The 19,511-nt window shown below is 36.5% G+C and overlaps 1 protein-coding gene across 2 annotated transcripts in view; it reads left to right on the plus strand.

Moving 5' to 3' along the window:
* MGAT4C (MGAT4 family member C) overlaps positions 1-19,511 on the plus strand; it is a 399,743-nt gene that overhangs the window by 85,636 nt on the left and 294,596 nt on the right. For both annotated transcript variants that reach the window (XM_069773352.1, XM_069773353.1), the window contains exon 2: positions 13,004-13,102. The gene's annotated coding sequence lies outside the window, so the exon portion shown is untranslated. The remainder of the gene's footprint in view (positions 1-13,003; positions 13,103-19,511) is intronic.

Genomic DNA, 19,511 nt, shown 5'->3' on the forward strand with positions numbered 1-19,511 from the left:
ATTCAGTATTTGTTTTGATTTCTAATCAATAGAAAATTCTGCCTCTCATATCTTTTAGGACATGAAGACATGAGCAAACAAATGTTTCATGTGATGAAAGTTTAACTAGTATTGAAATAATTTTTGCAACTTATTTAAGAGTTAAGATGCAAACCCTCAGTCCTTTAACAACTTGATATGTTTACTGATGATTACCTCTTTCATTTTTCCAGAAATGTCACTGAATCTAGTTCTGCTCTGGTATCACTGTTTTTGTGATGCCTCTTTTTCTTGAACTTCACATCTCACAGCCTGTGTAATGTACTGAATGGCATGTATCCTTTAGTCTTTCCTTTTTAGTTATTGTTTTGCTAAATAGTCTGTGATCTGTAATTGATGTTTACAAAAATAACTGCTTAAGGTTTTGTTTATTTGTTTCATTACACTATGGTATAGATTTCTAGGATAATGGAAATTTTTCAGCATGCTATTTCAGGGATCTATTTTCATTATATGCTAATGTTTATGCATAAAGCATCCTATTTTCTTGTTGTTGGATGACAAGCAGCTTGTCAAGTATGCATGACTGACTTTCTTCTAAGGATATTTAAAATTTCTTATATGAAGATCCTTATATAAATAGATCTCAAGTAACTCAATGAGGGGAAAAAACACTTTACTGCATATTTGTAGTTTGGATGGCCTAAGTACTACTTTATTGAATTTTGTTTTCCCTCTTTTTTCTTGTTCACATCAGTGCTTAACAATTGCTAGTTGAAGCTAATCACTTAAATCAAACAGCATTTTCTTTTGCTCTTTAAGTAGTTAAGCCTTTCTCATATAGTAATGGTAATAGTCAACCAAGATTTAACTCCTGGAAAAAAGGAGTTAGACCTTGGAGAGATAATGAATCAGAGATTAAAAAACTTAAACTTCTGAGCTCAAGTTGTTTCCCAGGGCTTAGTAATTAGTCAAATTAATTTGGTGTAAAATGTGTTGTACTGGTGTAGGTATTCTAAATTGCATCAGGTTGTTGCACATATTTCTCTTAAGTTTTGAAGAGTCCATTATAAGATGTTGTTTTCCCTGCTTTAGTCTGTGCTGCATTAGGTATATAATCATGAAACAGCTAGAACATTAATATCTATAGATGTTTATTAAAAATACTCTGACTCTCTGAATATGCCATCTTAACAGCTGCTTTCTACAGGCCTACTAAGCTCGGTTTCTCAGTGATTGTAGAGCATAAAGAAAGCATGATTTGGCTAATTAAACCAATCCTACTTGTGAGAGGTTTTGTTTATAGTCCCCTGGTGGTACCTTCCAGTCTTCTACACCCCAGCCTCTGGGGTCTGGTGCCGAAGTACTCCACATCCATACTGCTAAAGATGCTTCAAGGCTATGTTTTACTATATCAGCAGATCTCTAGGGGAGATCTTAATCAAGTCTATTAAGAAAGTGTATTACTGTGTTAGGGTCATGGATTTTCATAAGAATATGTAGATTAGTGCACTTTTTAAGAAAAAGTCTCATGAATAAGGATTGAGTGAATACAGGGCAAGAACATCAACAATTAGCCCATTTAAACTAGCCTAATTTCAACTAAAAGACAAAGTCTGTTCTCATACAGACTGAGGATGACTGTTGAACAGTTTTTCTGTTGGTATATTTATCTATTTGTGTCACATACACTGGAATCAAAGTGAAAATTAAACTCTTAACTTTGACTGTATTATGTACTTAATCCACATAAAATGTGACAGTTACATTTTAATAATGTTCACTGTATCAAATGCAAATAATTAAAAAACAGGAAACTCACACTATATTGCCAGACTGCAGGAATGTCTTTCTTCAGCAAGTGCTTGGTGAAGAAGGCATTTTGGTTTTGGTTTTGGTTTTGTATTACAGTGAAAAATCGTATTATAAGAACTCTTTTGAACCCTATGCCCCAGTTCTAAGAATCTTCCAGAATTATCAGTATTTTAGGATATAAGACCTCAAATTTTACCCTGAGGCCCTAAAACACCCCTACCTTAATCTTGCCCTACATTGAATATATTATCTAAAATGTCTTCACTATCTTCTCTCAGTTATGTTAGTTTTGCCTACAGCAAAACCGAGCTGGCTCCCTAAAAGTGTTTCTCTTTTTTAAAACTTCTGTGGTTTCCTTCTTGTTCTTTTAATGCTACACTTTATTTCTGTGTTTTCTTAGACCAGTCTTATGTGAGAGAATCCACCCTAACTAATATAAGTTGTCCAATAGCTGAAATTAACTCCCTGAGAACTTGCACAGATTAAATTCCCTCTATTAACCACAGCCAACAAACATAATGAAAAGGAATAGAATTAGACCTGTAAAATTGTGTTACTGATCTCTTCTCTCACCTATGACAGATTTATAAAGTTAATGATTTATTTATTTTGCTGTGTGAAGTTTCTGGTTTTGTTTTAAGGTTAATTTCAATAGACTTGAAAGACTTTAAGACATTGATTATTGGGATCTCTGGAGTCCAAGTCATTAGAGAGATTTTCCTTTGCAATTCTTCTTGCTACTGTAACTCAGATTACTGGTGAATGAACACTGCTGAGAACAGTTGGAAAATAACAAAATTACCTAAATCTTTTTCAACAGTCAAATAATTTGAAATTAAATTTATCTTTCAATGAAATTGCTTCTGCAATCTCTTGCTGCAGGAGTTACTTTGTATGGCTTTTATCTTGTGTTTTCTTTATTTTTCTGTGTTTCAAGGTGATACTTGATCCACTTTAAAGTAACCCTAAGAGTGGTATTTCTTACGTCTACCTGACGTTTCAAACTGTGTATGAAATCTACTAAACTGGGGAGATATGAAAACATGCCATTGAACTCAACAGGACCTAGTTCACAAGCTACTTACCCACTCAGTGCTGTAGGAGATGGGAGTCACTACCTCTCACAGGGACAAATAGCAGTTTACTAGGACAAAAAAAAATAACAACTTTGTTGTTTTGGAAATGTTCTGTGTAAAGAAAGATTGTCACTGAAAGCTTACTGACACTTACATAAAGAGATTTCTGGAAGAAATAAAAATTGTGTACAAAATCACAGGTTTTGTTTCAGTGTGAAATATGCTGGTGAGGACATGCTTACAAAACAAGTCAAGCTGTTTAATAAATGTCAGAATAGTAATGCACTGGAGGAATCTTATTTATTATCAAATTCAGTCTTTTACTGTTGTAAAAACTTTTTTCCTTAGGTATATTAAACCTTATTTCATTTATTTCTTTAATAAATAAATACATTATATTATTATTACTGTAATAAGTTACATCATTAATCTTAAGGTTCTTTATTTTCAGTAAAAGATTCTTGTATGTTCTTTTAAGGTTAATTTTAAAAGTTTCAAAATACTTAATGTATATGGACTGAAAAAACATATTTTCTATGTGCGTAATTTTTATTTCCTGTTTTGATTTGCCTCGTTTCTTTATATGATATTTTAATATAATTTAATTACCTAACATAGCTAATCAAGAGTGCAGAATCTAGAGACATGTTTCACTTTTGCTGCCTGACAATTAGTTTGATGTAAGATATGTTAGCATTGCTGATGCAACATGGACAACCAATTAACAATGAGGTGACCTTTTTCTTTCTTTATACAGTTGTCATTCAGCAGTGCATCTCTAATGAGCGTCTTGAGTTCCTGAGAGCCTCTACTAAAAAAGTATTGTCATTTCTGATGAACATGCTGATGGCTGAAGTAGAATTTTTGATAAATGAATACCTTTTATCAGCCTTGCTCTCTGGGACCCATTAGGAAAGGTTTTACATTGTGTATCATTTAGAGAGCTTAAGATGTTGAAATACATTGAAATAAAGATAACGCTGAACTCCAAGCTGAATTATAGGACCACCCTTTTACATATAAAGAGGTCACAAGCAAATAAATAATGTAGCTCTACGTAGCATTCAGAATGGATTAAGTGTCCATGAAATGTAGTGAATTGACAAAGGTACTAAGTCACCTCAGCCTACAATAAGTTCAGTATAGAGTGAGATACGGCGTCACTGTGCTTCTCTAAACCCTTTTATCTTAACCACAAAAGGGTGAAAGTCCACTTTTTCTTGGTGTGCACAGGTTGTTTAGGCATGCAAATATATTATAACTACAGCATCTTTCTTTTGGGGATTTCGGAGACCTTGAAGTAACCCTCTTATTTCTGTGAACCACATTAACATTTTCATACACTTGAGATAACCTACATGAAAACCAGACAGATTGGTGTTTTGATGCACAAATATCTATCTGCAAGATCTGTTGAGCTACAGTGTGATAGGAAGAGCTGTAAATAATATGTAAAGAATTCAGAGAAGGATTTTTGCCACTTTTTCTGTTAGTATGCAATCTGAGAGTATCCTCTCAGGGTCACAGAGGAGAATCGCATTTAGGAGGAGACTGATGCTCAAAATATAATGAAAATTGGATCACCAGAAGTGACATAGCTTTCACAATGGGGAAGTTATGGGTCAGTTAGAAATAGAAAGTTAAATATTTTGTCTGAGGAGTTTTCATGAAACACAAAAAAGGTATCTCCAAGATAAGTGAAGGATAGAAGATAAAGCTGACCCACAACAGAGTTGGGAAGACAAGGGTATAAAAAGAAAAATGGTAGGGGTCACTGGACAAGTGGCAAATGAGTAAAGTGCTCATGCTGCCTCTCATCTTTCCAGAAGAGTTTTGAGGGAGGAAAAAAAAAGAAAGAAACTGTCTGAGAGGGGAATGATGAAAGACAACTGATATAGATCTTTCCTTAGAGGCCTGACATTAATGAGCCTGTAATGGGCTTATTAGACTATGTTATCTTTTGCTGAAATAAGTAAAGTTAAGCGGTTATGCTAATAAGAAACAGAGTATCAGGACAGATTAGAAAGGGAAAAGTCAAAATTAAAATATGGAACTCTGCATTGCTAGTCAGTTACAAGCAGTCTGACCACAAAACAGGGAGAATTTAGGATTGCTGGACCTTGATATTTTCAGTTACCTAGTTTGAAAACTGAATTATCACCTCTAATATGATGTATTTCTTACAATGGCACATAATATTAGTTATATATGAGCACACATATTCACATAAACTTACGTGAAACATTTCTATTTTTTATAGTAAACATAAAAGGTTATGACACTCTCTTTAACTGAGGTTTGCCTGTTTATAAGGTTGAGAAACTCTTATGCTCGACATTTGTTCTGGCTCTTGAAGGCAAGCACGACAGCATAAAACAAATAAATGACTTCACTGATATATATCATACTCTGCATGTCACCAAAGTACTCTTTACTGGGTTGGGCAGGGGCTTGGAGGAAGAATTTTTTGTTTCGTTGGTTTACGATTTTGACAATTGGATTAGTTTTACAAAAAGTATGGTCTATCTCTATTCCTGCTCTGTTGCTATCTGCCAAACCACACATCAACCTCAATAGCTGAAGTTTAAACTAAAATAATGTAATTAAGCTGCAGCAGTTTAGGATGAGGTTTGATTTTGCTACGTTTCATCTTTGACAGGTTTCACTCAAAATGTTTTGTGGAGTAGTTGAATTCAGGATAGTATTTTGACAGGCCTCTTCCTGGACCACCTGATACCTTGCTGCAAGTCCCAGTGTTTCTGAGGTCTTGCTTGGAAGAAAGCAAGTGGCAAAGCTATAGCCTGGATCCAGTAGTCATGGAAACATTGAGAACACTGGCTGTAGGCAAGGGATTCCTGAACCTGGCATTCTGTGACTGCTCCCTTGGTAGCATAACACCCTGGGATTCAAGGTCCACAATTTGAGTGACTTGACCATGTTATAGAGCTTCTATGTCTGCTTCATGGAATCACAGAATGGCTGAGGTTGGCAGGGATCTCTGGACATCCTCTAGTTCAACCCTGCTGCTCATATCAGGGTCAGCTAGAGCAGGTCGTTCAGGGCTTCAGATACCAGGTTTCAAATATCTCCAAGGATGGAGACACCACAACCTCTGCAGGCAACCTGGTCCTGTGTTTGACCACCCTCACAGTTAAGCCTCTTCTCACACTTAAATGGAACTTCCTGTATTTCAATTTGTGTCTAATGCTTCTTGTCCTGCCACCAGGTGTCACTGAGGAGAGTCTGCCTCTCTCTTTACACCATCCCATCACGTGTTCATACCTTACTGCTTGGTATGCCTTGGCTAGCACCAATCTATACAGCAGGAAGAATGATAATCCTTCCAGTGCTTCCTGCTGCAGAGCTATAACTTAAACCTGGAAGACCTGTTGTTTTTGGAAAATCTAGAAGAAAGAACAACTGGAAAATGCTAGGACACTTTTATCATGGGAAGTTTGAGAGGAAAATAATGCTTCATTTAACTTGAACCCAAATCAATCAATTAAAAAGAAATATCTTAAAACCTACAGGTGGATCATAATCTTTACTGGTGTTTTATCTGCACTGGCTAGACCAATCACATTTACACTTTTTTTCCCTCCTCAATGCAGAATTTTGCTTATAATTTTCTTAGACTAGTTTGACTACATTATTAAAGCACAGCTGAAAACTGTATCTGTAAAATCTGAGTTGTCCTTTTCAGTAGCAGGAACTGCTGGTAGCTAATAACTTATTATAATTACATATAGCATGTACATATAATAATCTATTTCAGTAGTTTCTAGGTTTCTCCATAGCTCGCACCTTATAATCTTCACTTTAGGACATATAACGTGAAGGTTAACAACTGGAGGGTTAGAAACACATCTTTTCCATGATTTGGCCCCCAGAGACAGCTCTTCACCTAGTCACAGTTTCATTCTTCTTCAGCTTTGTTTTCCTGAAGAAGTTAATTGACAGTAACCTTTTTAACAGGATTTTTCAGTTTCTGTGACTCATTAGAGAATGAAAGATAGTCCACCTCCCACATTACAACCTTCCTTGCCTCCTTGCAACTAGGGTTGTTTGTAGGTCAACAAGAAGGAGAACTGCTTGTTTAAACTGCCAGGTGTATTTCACGTCAGAAGTATTTTTTTCCCTAACTCTTAGAACAAGAATATACATTAGAATTTGTCACTAACAGTATAGTTTGCTTTCAGAACTGACGTGAAGAAATACGTAAAAAAGTGGTTCTTTTTCTGTTATACTTTTCTTGTCTATAGGTCTGAAGGAATCAAAGCAAATTTTACTTCAAGTACAGAAATCAAAACCAGGTAGAAGCATAATACAAATATTGTTTAAGAGCAGAACACTAGATATGCTGTAAACTAATTGGGCTTGTGTACCTAGATAATTATCTATACTCCACTAAAGCATAATTCATTCACTTTAAAATACTTTAGAGCTCATTTTTTTAAGGTTTCTAATTGTATTCTAAGGTACAAGTTAGTTATAAAGCTTTCTAAAAGAAAACACCTGAAATTTTTGTCGTATTTTGAAAGCTGCTGTTATTTTTACAGTTAATTCTTTGGAGACTTGTAATTAACACAAGAAATTTCATTTAAAGTACAATTAGTTGTACTGGAAACATACATATCATAAATATTGTCCTTTCTGTGATGCTACAGACACTCTACTACCGTGAGAGCTCAAGATTAAGTCTGACTTTTCAGAGGTTACAAGCATTTCCAATAAAGTTGTTTGTTTGGGGGAACTCTCATCTGCAAAAGACTGACTCATGCACTGAATGAAACATGTGGAATAAGATTTGTGAATGGAGTAAGAGACAGCTGAGTGTTAACATACTTGACACACAGCTGCAAGAGCCAGTTTGTGTAACAGGGGCACTACACGTTAAGAACGTAGGAGTCTGCTGTAATAGGAAATAAGTATTTAATGATGTAAGGATATGTTGGGATTTTTTTATTCAAATATTTTTCAGTTAATTCTTTTAAAAATATATAATGCTTTTTTTTTTTTAACTGCCATTTAGATCTGGGCTTTTTCTTTTCTGATCACTGTAGTCGCTATCTCTACCATTTTGTTTCTAAGACATTAATTAATTTTGGCTTGTTATTTAAGACCACGTTAAGAGTTATATCTGTGTTTGCAAAATCGCTATGCTAATTCAGAGTTAATTCAGAACATTTTGTATTTGAATGCTGATCAGCATGATGTTATATTTTTATTTTACTGATCTCCTTTCCATTTAATTTTATTGGATATAATTGAAAGTCATAGATATAACATGCTTAACTCCCCAAACTCTAGTGAACTTCTGGCATTCAGGAGGTTTTGCTTTGGCAGTGAAAGCATGTGCGTTTCTAGAATAGAATTTATCATAGAACACATTTGTTTACATTTGTTAAATGAATATTTATCAAATATTTTTTCAAACTTGGAATATGTTTACTGCAATATCTTTGGGTCAGTATTAATAATTGTGCCATATGCCTGTATATTTCTGAACCAGGTGGCTGGCAATTATGTATAGTGGTCTCCAGATGAGCAGTGGTTCAGTGACAGCAACAAAAAAAATCTCTTGTAATGTGCACACATTACTATGAACAATCCCTGTTTTCTTCTTTGACTTTCTTGTTCAGTTCCAAATAGCATTTGAGTATCAAGTATTCTATTCTTAGATGATCATTCAGTATTAGATAACTAGAATTTGTTTGATATATGGTTGAAAGATGTTGCTAAACAAAGAACAGTATTAGCATTATCCTTTCTGCAGTGCTGGTTAAGTTGCTGGTATTGTACATCTCTTGCAAGAGTACACAAAATAGTACGTGCTGTATCATGTATTTCCCTAAAATACATGTGTCTCTATAGTCAGAATAAACCTATTTCCATGAACTATACATCATCCTACCAATTCTTTTGTAGAAAGAAAACTTTTTCATAATGTCAGTCAATCAGAGGCTGTACTTCACGTATACGGGTTTTTTCCATTCCAACTTACATTTTCTTTCCTGAGACTCCTAAAAATAATTACAGCCAGTAGACAGAGTTGGTCTAAGGTTTTCAAAGAGTTTTCTTCAACATAATCTCTGACTTTATATGTACTAATCTTTCCCTCACAATATCCAGCTACAAAGAAAGTTGTAAGGTGGTTTTCAGGTTTTTTTAGTTTATCAGTTAAAATTTTTGAGTTGCATCAAGGTATTACTGTGTGCTTTTTATATATATATATATATATATAAAAATAAATATTGTGTATAATGTGAATTTCTAACATGTATTTTTTCCTAAGGGTCTCAAAAAAAAAATTTAAATTATTTCAGTGGGAGATTCATATTCTTAAGTCCAAGTATATGGAGTTGTTTATTTTCCTCAAAGTTTTAGAAATTAAAGGGACACATAGTCAGTTTACCTAAGTTGGCCTGTTGTTTATTTTTTATACAGACATACATACAGAGAGACACATATTTTTAAGAACATGGAGAGTTCTGATTTTAATGTAACTTCAGCCAGAGAAGAACCATGGTTTTACTTCAGTCATAAATCTTAAACTTAAATAAAACCTATTGTTTAAGAGGAGGAATCTTTCTTTTATAGATAAACTTGAGTTAGTACCGGTACATGTATAGGCTCTTTTGAGACAGACTCCCATACTGGTTTTGCTTTGACTTTGTTTTCACTTTGATCGGTTCCATTTTTCCTGTACTTTAACTAAAACAATCCCACAATTGGTTTGCTAATACAACATTGTGTTTATCCTATTACCTGGTGATCTTCATCTGTGCTGTATACTTTGGCAAGAAACCTTCAGAGACTTACGTTGTCTGATACTGTCGCATGAGCCTATATCTATTAGTTCTAACACTATTTTCTACATGAAAAGTGATGTTCAGCATCCAACTGGTGAGTGACTGCTGGACAAATCTGACCTGCTGTGTGAGATGCTAATAGTAAGGTGCTATTCAAAAAACATTTAACTAAGCAGGTCAGGAGGAACACCTCATGTAACTCTTGTCACAGAACAAATGAAAGTCTGAAGTTCTTTGCCTCTTAATGGCACCTCTGTTCAGCAAGCTCTACAACAGCGACTGTCTTAGGGATTTTATGCATGTTTAAACAGGAAACAAACAGCTGAATTATGCACACATCCTGTTTCTGTGTTGCAGTAACAAATGATTGCCTTTGATACACATCTTCAGAATCACTTATTTTGCCCTTTTTTGTGGGAATTTGTTCCTAAATTAGGTAAGTAATTTTACATTCCCCATAAGCTGAAGGAAAGTATAAGAAAGGGCTAAGCACAGGCATACCTAGACAATAATGGTTCTTGCTAATTCATCATGGTATTCAGTAGTGTTCACTCTCTCTCTTCTATGAGACAGAATATCAAATATACAGACTGAGCAAGAGACATGACTGAACTACTGAAATTTAACATACCTTTTAGGTTGCTTTATTAAACGTATAGTGAGATTTCTGTGAATTACTCTGTCTGATGCGTGCAATGTATAAATGGTTAGCCACAACAGGGGGTAAGAACTTGGAACGGTTCAAGTTCTTCTCCAGAATTCTTCTTTGTCTCTTGTGAGAACCTGTGAGAAATCCAAATTCAAAGTACCTGAAGCACTCCAGATTTATGCATACTTTCTTGTCTTTTACAAGCTTTGCGTCATTTTTCTAAAGGTGTCTCTTGTTATGCACAACAAAAATTCTATTCTAAACTTTAAATGCGAATCTAGAGCACTCTCTCGTAGAGAACAGGATACACAGCAGTCCTAGAAAATTCAGCGAATCTTGTTCTATTGTTTCCCTCACCGGATTTTGTTTTATTGTTTGGCTGGTAAATTTTTTTGCTCATAAAAATATTTCTAAATCCAACATAAAGGGGCATTGCCTCTAAAAATTCTATTAAAAAAAAAAGTTTTGATACATATTTGGAAGTACATTTTTCTATTAAAATTTGTCAGCATAAAGATTTGCCTAAAGGAAAATGAAAACTGGATGTATCCTATCACTGGGGGTAGCAGTCTAAGCTGTAATATTTCAGCTAAACATTTTTGCTTGATTTGAGCTGATAGAAAATAAACACATTTCTGCCTGAATGGCCTGTCATCTCATGGAAAGTTGAATCTTTATTCATTATGCCCCCATTTTTCAATCAAGATAACTTTCAAACTCTGCAGTTTAGAAAACATCTATTAAAGGGAAGATGATGGTACTTCATGGGTCCTGTATGACGGTATGTATGTGTTTTGGGTTTGCGTGGGAAGGTTTTGGTACTGGCTGAGGGTTCGCAGGGCCGGCTCCTGCCAGAAGCTGCTGGAAGCTTCCCCGGCTCCAGCCGGACCCGCCGCTGGCCCAGGCCGAGCCCCTCGGCGACGGCGGCCGCGCCTCGGGGAGAGCGGAGTGAAGAGGGGGAACCCCCAGTGAGTGAGGGGATCGGAGTGTGAGAGGAACCCCTCTGCGGGTACCGAGGTCAGTGAGGAAGGCGGGGAGGAGGGGATGCCCCCGCAGCCCGCCGTGAGGCGGCAGGCTGTCCCCCCCCAGCCCGCCGAGGTCCACGGTGGAGCAGATACCCAGCTGCAGCCTCTGGGGAAGACCACGGTGAGGCAGGCTGTCCCCCCCCAGCCCACGGCGGGGAGCGGGGGAGCAGATGCCCACCTGCAGGCCGGGGAGAGAGGAGCCCACGCCGGAGCAGGGGGGTGGATGCCCCCCAGGATGGCCGGGACTCTGAGGTAAAGCCCGCGCTGGAGCAGGCTGGGGCTGAAGGGCTGCACCCTGTGGAAGGGACCCGCGCTGGAGCAGTCTGTGAGGAACCGCAGCCCGCGGGAAGGACCCAGGCTGGAGAGGTTGGTGGAGGACTGTCTCCCGTGGGGGGGGACCCCGCGGTGGGGCAGGGGACGAGTGAGGAGCGCTGCCCCTGAGGAGGGCGGAGCGGCAGAGACAAGGGGGGTGAAGAACCGACCCCGACCCCCTGCGCCGCCGGAGGGAGAGAGAAGCGGGAGCGGAGTTGAGGCGGGAAGGAGGGACGGGACGGGGGGAGGGAGGAGGTGTGCTGCGGCCGGTCTTACTTCTCATTATCCTGGTTCGATTTGATTGGTAGTAAATTACATTGGTTTGGGGTTTTTTCCCCCAGGTTGAGTCTGTCTTTTACCCGTCACCATAATCGGTGAGTGATCCCTCCCTGCCCTTCTCTCGACCCACCAGCGTTGCTTTCTATTTTCTCCTCCTCATCCCACAGCCCGGCGGTGGGGGCGAGGTGGGGGGGATTGAGGGGAGCAGTGAGCAGTGAGCAAGGGGCCGCCTGGTGCTTTGTTACCGGCTGGGTTTAAACCACAACACTATGGTATGCTCGCGTGACATTTAACTTTAGGTACCATGTTTTAGTGGAAAGGCAACTGGTAATGGATGAGAAGCAATTAACAGCAGCTTAGTTCATAACTTTCCATGATTCTTAAATACCTGAGTCCTTCTCTGCTATAAAGCAGAACATTTTCTCCCTAAACAACACCTCAGATTTCATTACTATTTTCAGAAACAAACTAAAAAGAGCAATTCGCTGAGAAGGAACTAGATGCATCTGTAAAGGTCCCTTCCAACCCAAACCATTCATAATTTAGACTGATAATTCTGTCATTCTCTTATCATTCTAAGTGGACTGCATGCAAGTGTTTGTCGGCTAGACCACTAAAACACTTCATCACATAAAAGAGAAACGGTAATATACAGCCATGGTTCTGCTGTATTCTAGTTTGAAAAAAGGATCATTCGAATTTTGTCTTTTACAGCTTTTACTTTCATATGCATATAGAAATGTCACTGTTCCACTGAAACAATGAGGAGTATGTGTATGAATTCTCCCAGAACAGTCACCACATGCAAGGAATGCAAATTCTGCGGTTCTGCCCAGAGAATATCCATTTACTCTCTGAAAAGTTTTTCTTCTCATGAATTACTCATTCACAGTGTGTGGATCGGCCCGTGTTAGCACCAGGAAAGAGAATGTTAACCTGATCAAGTTTAGCTATTTTGTACACAATAAAATGATTTTGTAAAGTGAACCATTGGGTAAAAAGAGAGAGAGAAAAAGTATTCTGAAAGATTTACATGGATTTCTTTTCTCTCTGCAGACTTTTTAGTGAAGCAGCTGTATCTTCGATTTCATTGTGTGACCTTGAGACTTACTGTCAGGCCCTTAAGATAACTGCTAGATTTGGCAAGGTTAAAAGGTAAGTGAAATTTTAAACGTTAAAGCAAATCACTTTAAGAAAGCAGAAACCTCTGTATTTAGTAGGCATTTTAATTAAAATTACGTGTTAAAACATCTGACATCTGCAAGGGGAAGGGAGCTTTGTAATCTGTTTTTAACCATACTGCTTTTTTAAATTTGTTTGTGGTAGTTTTTAAGTTGTAAGTTAAAAAAAAACCACCTACGGAAAGGAAATAGAGAAGTGGAATTGCAAACAAATTTGTCTCTATGTGACTTGGGATGATTAAAAGAAGAATTCAAGTTTCAAATCTACTAGATGTGACAGGAGGGCAAATGAAAAGTGGGGTGCTCTGTATAACTCCAAGAAACAACCTTTATTTGTGGATTTACAAGTAGGGTGAGTGTAGTTCTCCTTTGATTTTTCGTTTGCTTGTTTGGGGGTTTTTGTTTGTTTGTTTGTTTTTTTTCCTAAAGCAGAAAACAAGACTGGCCAACCTTAATTGAAATAATCAAGTGACATGGAAAGAGTTAAATAAGCACAAGTCTGACAAAGCTGTCATGTCAGGGCTTGGTCATTTACTTGATGCTGGCTGTCTTCTGTGAAATAAGCCTCAGTCAAACTAGTGTCATCAAGTATACTGATTTTGCTAGACAGATTAAAGAATATTTATATAATCAGTCCTTTACACTAAACATAATATGTAAAATGCTTACTTAAAACAATATAAATCAAGAAGATTTAAATGAATGCTATATAAATCAGCATTTCTTTTATCTCTCAGCCATTTTTCATCCTTTACATATTTGTGGGTCAGATGCTGCCTCAAGGAGAAAGAAAGTTCATAAAAAATTTAAAAATCACCATTTTTGTTTCTTGTGAGAGCAATAAGGAGAGCTTTCAGGGCTAGTTATGTACAACATATTCCAAGAAGTATTGTTTATTAAAAGAAGGCTTTTCTTTTGTATGGGGGTCCTCAGTACAAGAAAGACATGGTCTTTTTAGAGAGGGTCCAGAGGAGAGCCATGAAAATGGTCGGAGGACTGGAACACCTTTCCTATGAAGAAACGCTGGGAGAGTTGAGGTTGGTCAGCCTGGAGAAGAGAAGGCTCTGGGCAGACCTTATTGTGGCCTTTCAATATATAAAGAGGGCTTACAAGGAAGATGGAGGAAGACTTTACCAAGGCCTGTAGCGACAGGACAAGGCTCAATGATTTTACATTGAAAGAGAATAGGTTTAGATTGGACATAAGGAAGAAATTTTTCACTGTGCGGGTGGTGAGGCACTGGAACACGTTTCCCAGAGAAGTTGTGGATGCCCCATCCCTGGAAATGTTCAAGGTCAGGTTGGATGGGGCTTTGAGCAACCTGATCTAGTGAAAGATGTCCCTGACCACAGCAGGTGGGTTGGACTAGATGATCTCCGAAGGTCCCTTCCAACCCAAACCATTCATTCTATGATTGTTACGCGTCTGTGTGTTAACACTTGGAAAACATTCCTCATCTTTATACAGAATTCCCAAATCCTCCTGACAGAAACTGCGCCCTTGGTTATAGAACAGAAAATGTTTTAAAAATACTGTTCTAAACTATGTAAGCTCCTATTTACAAAATATTTTATCACATTGTTTTGAAGCAAACGCAAATGTATTTTCCTGAAATGCTGTATCAACATCATGCACACCCCTCCATCTGCTATTCTTATGATTGACTTTGCTGTGCCATTAATAATGAAATACGCCTTGAATGTCTTTTTCCACTAGCACACAGTGATACCAGAGATCTGTTTTAATCCTTCTACCTTCCTGTTAACTTCTCTTCTAGCATTATCCTCATTTCATACCTGCTTAAATCTATTCTGTTGATCTTTTCCTTAGCGACACAGAAAAATCCAATTTTAGTTCATAACACTAGTAAAATCAATTGTTGAAAACTTTGTTTTTCCCACAGAAAAAATAGTATTTGTAGCAAGCAATACAGGTAATTTTTTAATGAGGTGATGGAGACATGTTTCTGTTCTGTATTCCTCTTCCAAAACCTTTGCTGCCTGTTAGTAGTAGATCATTCTTCAGATAACATGGTTTGCAAATGCATTCGTAATACTTTTTATTTAAATTTATTTTCTCCAATAGTTGAATTAAATAAGTCACTGTTAGCAATCTGCTGACACCTGGTTGTTTCTAGGCCATTGAATTTCACTTACGCTTGACTTACTATTAGTTTATGAATTAAGGTGATTATAATTCAACAGAGAAGATAATTTTCCTGAAATAATTGTCAGTATAGGAATATTTTGGCAATATCAGTCTTGTACTTATTTGTCAGGAACATGAGACATACTTTTTCAGGTGGTGAATTTTGCTATTTAGTCTTTGTGCGTGAGAAAACTAAATGCAATTCATGCTCTCTCTGGTCACAAGAAGGAACATGACAAGTCTTTATTCTCGGTACCTTCAAATCATGCAATTTTCCTAGTCTCTGACTACACATGATCTGTTTTATTTATCTGCTGGTATTGTATTGAACTACATTTCGAATAAAATAACGTTATCTAATGTAACCATAAATTCATCTTTTTTGTTGAGCTTAGGAGTTAAATCCTTAACAAAGTGGATTTGGCATATGAAATCACTTTCTGGTTTCTATTTTGATAGGCTTAGATATAGTTGCTAATAAAATCACCAACACCTATAGCCATGTAATACTGCATACACCAGAGAGAAAGATATACAAAGTGAAAATGTGCCACATATTTTGCTTGATTAGCTATAAACTCTCTGATGCATTTCAGGAGGTGAAAATAGTGTTTCTTGATGTACTTCAGGAATAAATCCTTTATATCTGATTAAAATGCAGATGAGCATCATAAACTATTGTAATTTGAAAGGGTTTATCTCCTGATGTAATCTTCTTCCATCTGCTTCAGGTGTAAAGCTTAGAGGGAATTTGCTACAATTACTGAATGCAATTTGGGTTCAGATGCAATCCCCCAACCTGAAGGTCCCTATGTGAATGAAAACTCCTTTTTAGTACTTCTGATATTTCTGCTATTTCAAAAAAATCTTGCAACTTTATAATAAAATCATTGTTAGTTATGAGAAATTATGGAACTCCTAGTGAAAATCTGCATGAGAACAAATGGAAAATCTGAGTGACTCTCAGGTTAGGATCTAATCTTGTATTTCAAATCTTAAAATACTGATAAAGCTAAATCAGTAATTTTTAGCTCTCAGGTGGTTTACTGAATACATAAGGCGAGATATAACAAGCCAGAAGTCAGTGTAAGTGGCTTAAAGGGTTTTATTTCTCTGTGCTTTGCAGATCATCTCTAGATTTTATCAGCTGCTGCCTAGGATCTTGTATTATGGAATTACATTACAAGGGAAGGGAAAGGATCCCAAACTCTCTTATATCTGAACTTTGTTTTTTTGTTGTAAGGACCTAAGAGTAGCTTGTAGAGACTTCATCACATTAGAAAGATCAATAAATGTGAACTTTAGCAAACCTATACTTACAAATTAGTAGGGGGACACAAATTTCTTGGAGTAAAGGTCACTAGCCAAAAGAAACTAGGAGGTGAAGAGTAGTATTACTAAAAGTATGTGAGAGAAAGGGAAATGTTATCAAAAAGGTCATTTCCTATTTAACAGTTGTTGAATAAACAGAGCAATAGTTACTTTTTTTAATATTATATTTTCTTTATTTGGTAGGAAGAATAAGAAAACTGCCATTTTAGTAAAATATTGTACATGGTTTCTGCAAAACAAATAGCCTGCTTTGAAAGCTGGCATGGGATGCAGAGATCAGCAGTGGTTTGACATTGAGAAATTAAGCTCAGTTATTTAGTGGCAGGAAACTGTATTCAATGAGCAGAGAAAAATATATACAGCACTCAGCTTGCAAAGAACAGTATTACTTTGTAGAAGGGTTGCCTGTCAACAGAAGCTTTCTTTATAAGTTTTGTTATTGAAAAAAGTCATTGAATATTCCATTCACTCTCTTTTCAGTTGATTTTTTGATAGCCTGAATGTCATTGTATTGTAAACTGATTTCCCCAAAGTGTTCTTTTTTTAAAGAACATCTGGATGAGTCCAGATCTGCAAGATTTTTTTTCTATGATCCCTGTAGTTACATGGTCATGTTTATGTCCAGAGCAAGAACTCTTTGTGCTAGAGCACTACACCCTTGAACACTAGAGTGTTGTGTCTTAGGCTGTTGGACTGGAGATAATTAACATGGAAGAATTGAAAGTAGAAAGTAGACAGTAATGGAAACATTCTTGAGGGTGAAAGAAATTAAAGACTGAGTGATCGTAGAAACTTGATTTTTCAGAGTGTGTTACCTAGCGAGTATGTGAACTTTTTATAGATACTTTTATTACAGATAATAAGTAAAAACTAATACCTCTCCAAGAAGAAAAAACTTCAAGGGAAGACACCTATGTAGAAGAAAAAACAAAGATGTAGAAAGTATATTATGATTATTTTTTTTTTGTCCTTTAAAAAGGAAGGGAATAGGGTAGGCTTGTTAATTTCTGGGACTATGAGGAAATAACCTGATCTTCCTAGCCTTTAACTATTATGTATGAATGAAAATTGGCAGTGGTTGTACAATTAAGTTAATGGCTGACACTATGTGATAGAAATTACAAAGAAGGGGTGAAATGTAATGGGTAAATTGTAACTGAATAATTTCTGATGCATTAGAAAGACTATAGCCTAAATAAGGCTAAGTTTACCAAATTCTGAATATGGTAAAATAACTGCTAGCATAATTGTCTAATAGCAGTTTGTTCAGCTTTCTGGTCTGAACAAGAAATAATCTATTTTCAGTTTGCCTCTTGACAACTGTCTCAAATTTTGCTTCCCTGCTCTGTCTTTTAATATCTTTGTCACTTATTATTTTTAATATTCTATGACTGTTACTGTTGGCTATGTACTCTCAGGTACTGTAAAGCAGACTGAAATTTTTTGGAACTGTCTATTTCCTAGTTCATTGTGTGGAGTTATACAAAGAGGGAAGAAATGAAGATGTTAGAGCTCCTCTTAGGAAAGGTGACTTGCAGATATCTTAAGGTGTTTCTTGCCCACTGAGGAGATGGGTGCTTTCCTGGTGGTGCATTAGAGAGGTTTCAAAATGTGCAAGAATGAAATACTCTTTCTCTCTTAGCAAAATATGCCCCTTAAATATTTTTTAAAGTTCTCGTTTGTTTTCTCTTCTCTTCTCTTTATCAGTGCCAGCAGTTGCAGATTAGATACCTCTAAAAGCAACAGCATACTAATTGTTCTAAAGTGCTTCTTTTTTTCTTGATTTCAATATAGTTTCCATTAATATGAAGTATAAAACCAACCTGTACCTACACACAAGTATATATATCTATAAAAATAAACAGAAATGACCTGATTGCAGAGCAGTGATATAGCTGAGCAAATCTAACAGCTCACTGGAGATACCAGTCCTTTTTCCTTACTTCCTTCTGTATTCTCAGCTGTATATTACTTATAGCTCTGTTGCACCATAATGTATTCATCTGACCCCTTCATGAATTAATTCAGCCTAGTAAGCTTAGATCATAACATAGGAGAAAAAAAAAAATCCTGCATACTCCCATTTCAGAGGGGTTACTCTAATGCCAGAAGTGAGGAGGCAACACCATATGGCAGGAGTCGGGGAGAGAGATGGTAATAAAGGTATAAATTACTTATATTTCAATTATAATGCATCTATCTCTGAAATTTATTCTGACTTTCAAAGGACATGTTTTTACTCCATTGTTTTAAAATGAAATGGTATTGACTGTTTCTCGTTACCTGTGGTTTTGTGTATTTAGGGAAAGAATAATGCTGGTATCAAGTATGCTGAAGGAATCTTTTTCAAAAGGCACTATCATATATTTGAGACCTGCATAAATGAAAACTCATTCTTAAGTCATCTTTTAAAATGCAATGTAAATAGTTTGTCTATCTGAAGTTGTAGAATAATAAAAAAATCGGGATTTCTGATGATGATTAGGCTTTTATCACTCGGATTTAGATAATGAAAATTTTACGCTCCATTAGCTTACAATTTAGAGCACTCTTTCTTTCTTCCTTTTTCTCCACATGAAAGAAGACCATTTACTAAGGTTTCAAATGCAGCCAGCTTTAATACAGAACACAATTTAATATTTTTAACACAATAAATATAATGCTCTAAAGGGAGTGATCATTAAAATAAACCCCAAAACTTTACAGTTGTATGAGCTTAGAAGCCAGCAAAAACAAAATGGTAGGGTTATACAGTGAAAGGGGGGAACTTGGGCAGAGAAAGTTTATTTCAGATTCTTACACCTTCACAAATAAGGTCAGCTTGAATTCAATGAATGTGTGTTTGTATAAGATCTACAAATAAAACAATTCAATAGGAAAGAAAAGCTAAGTTTCTAATGCTT

The sequence above is a fragment of the Haliaeetus albicilla genome, chromosome 28 (assembly GCF_947461875.1).
Source record: "Haliaeetus albicilla chromosome 28, bHalAlb1.1, whole genome shotgun sequence".
NCBI classification, from domain to species: domain Eukaryota; kingdom Metazoa; phylum Chordata; class Aves; order Accipitriformes; family Accipitridae; genus Haliaeetus; species Haliaeetus albicilla.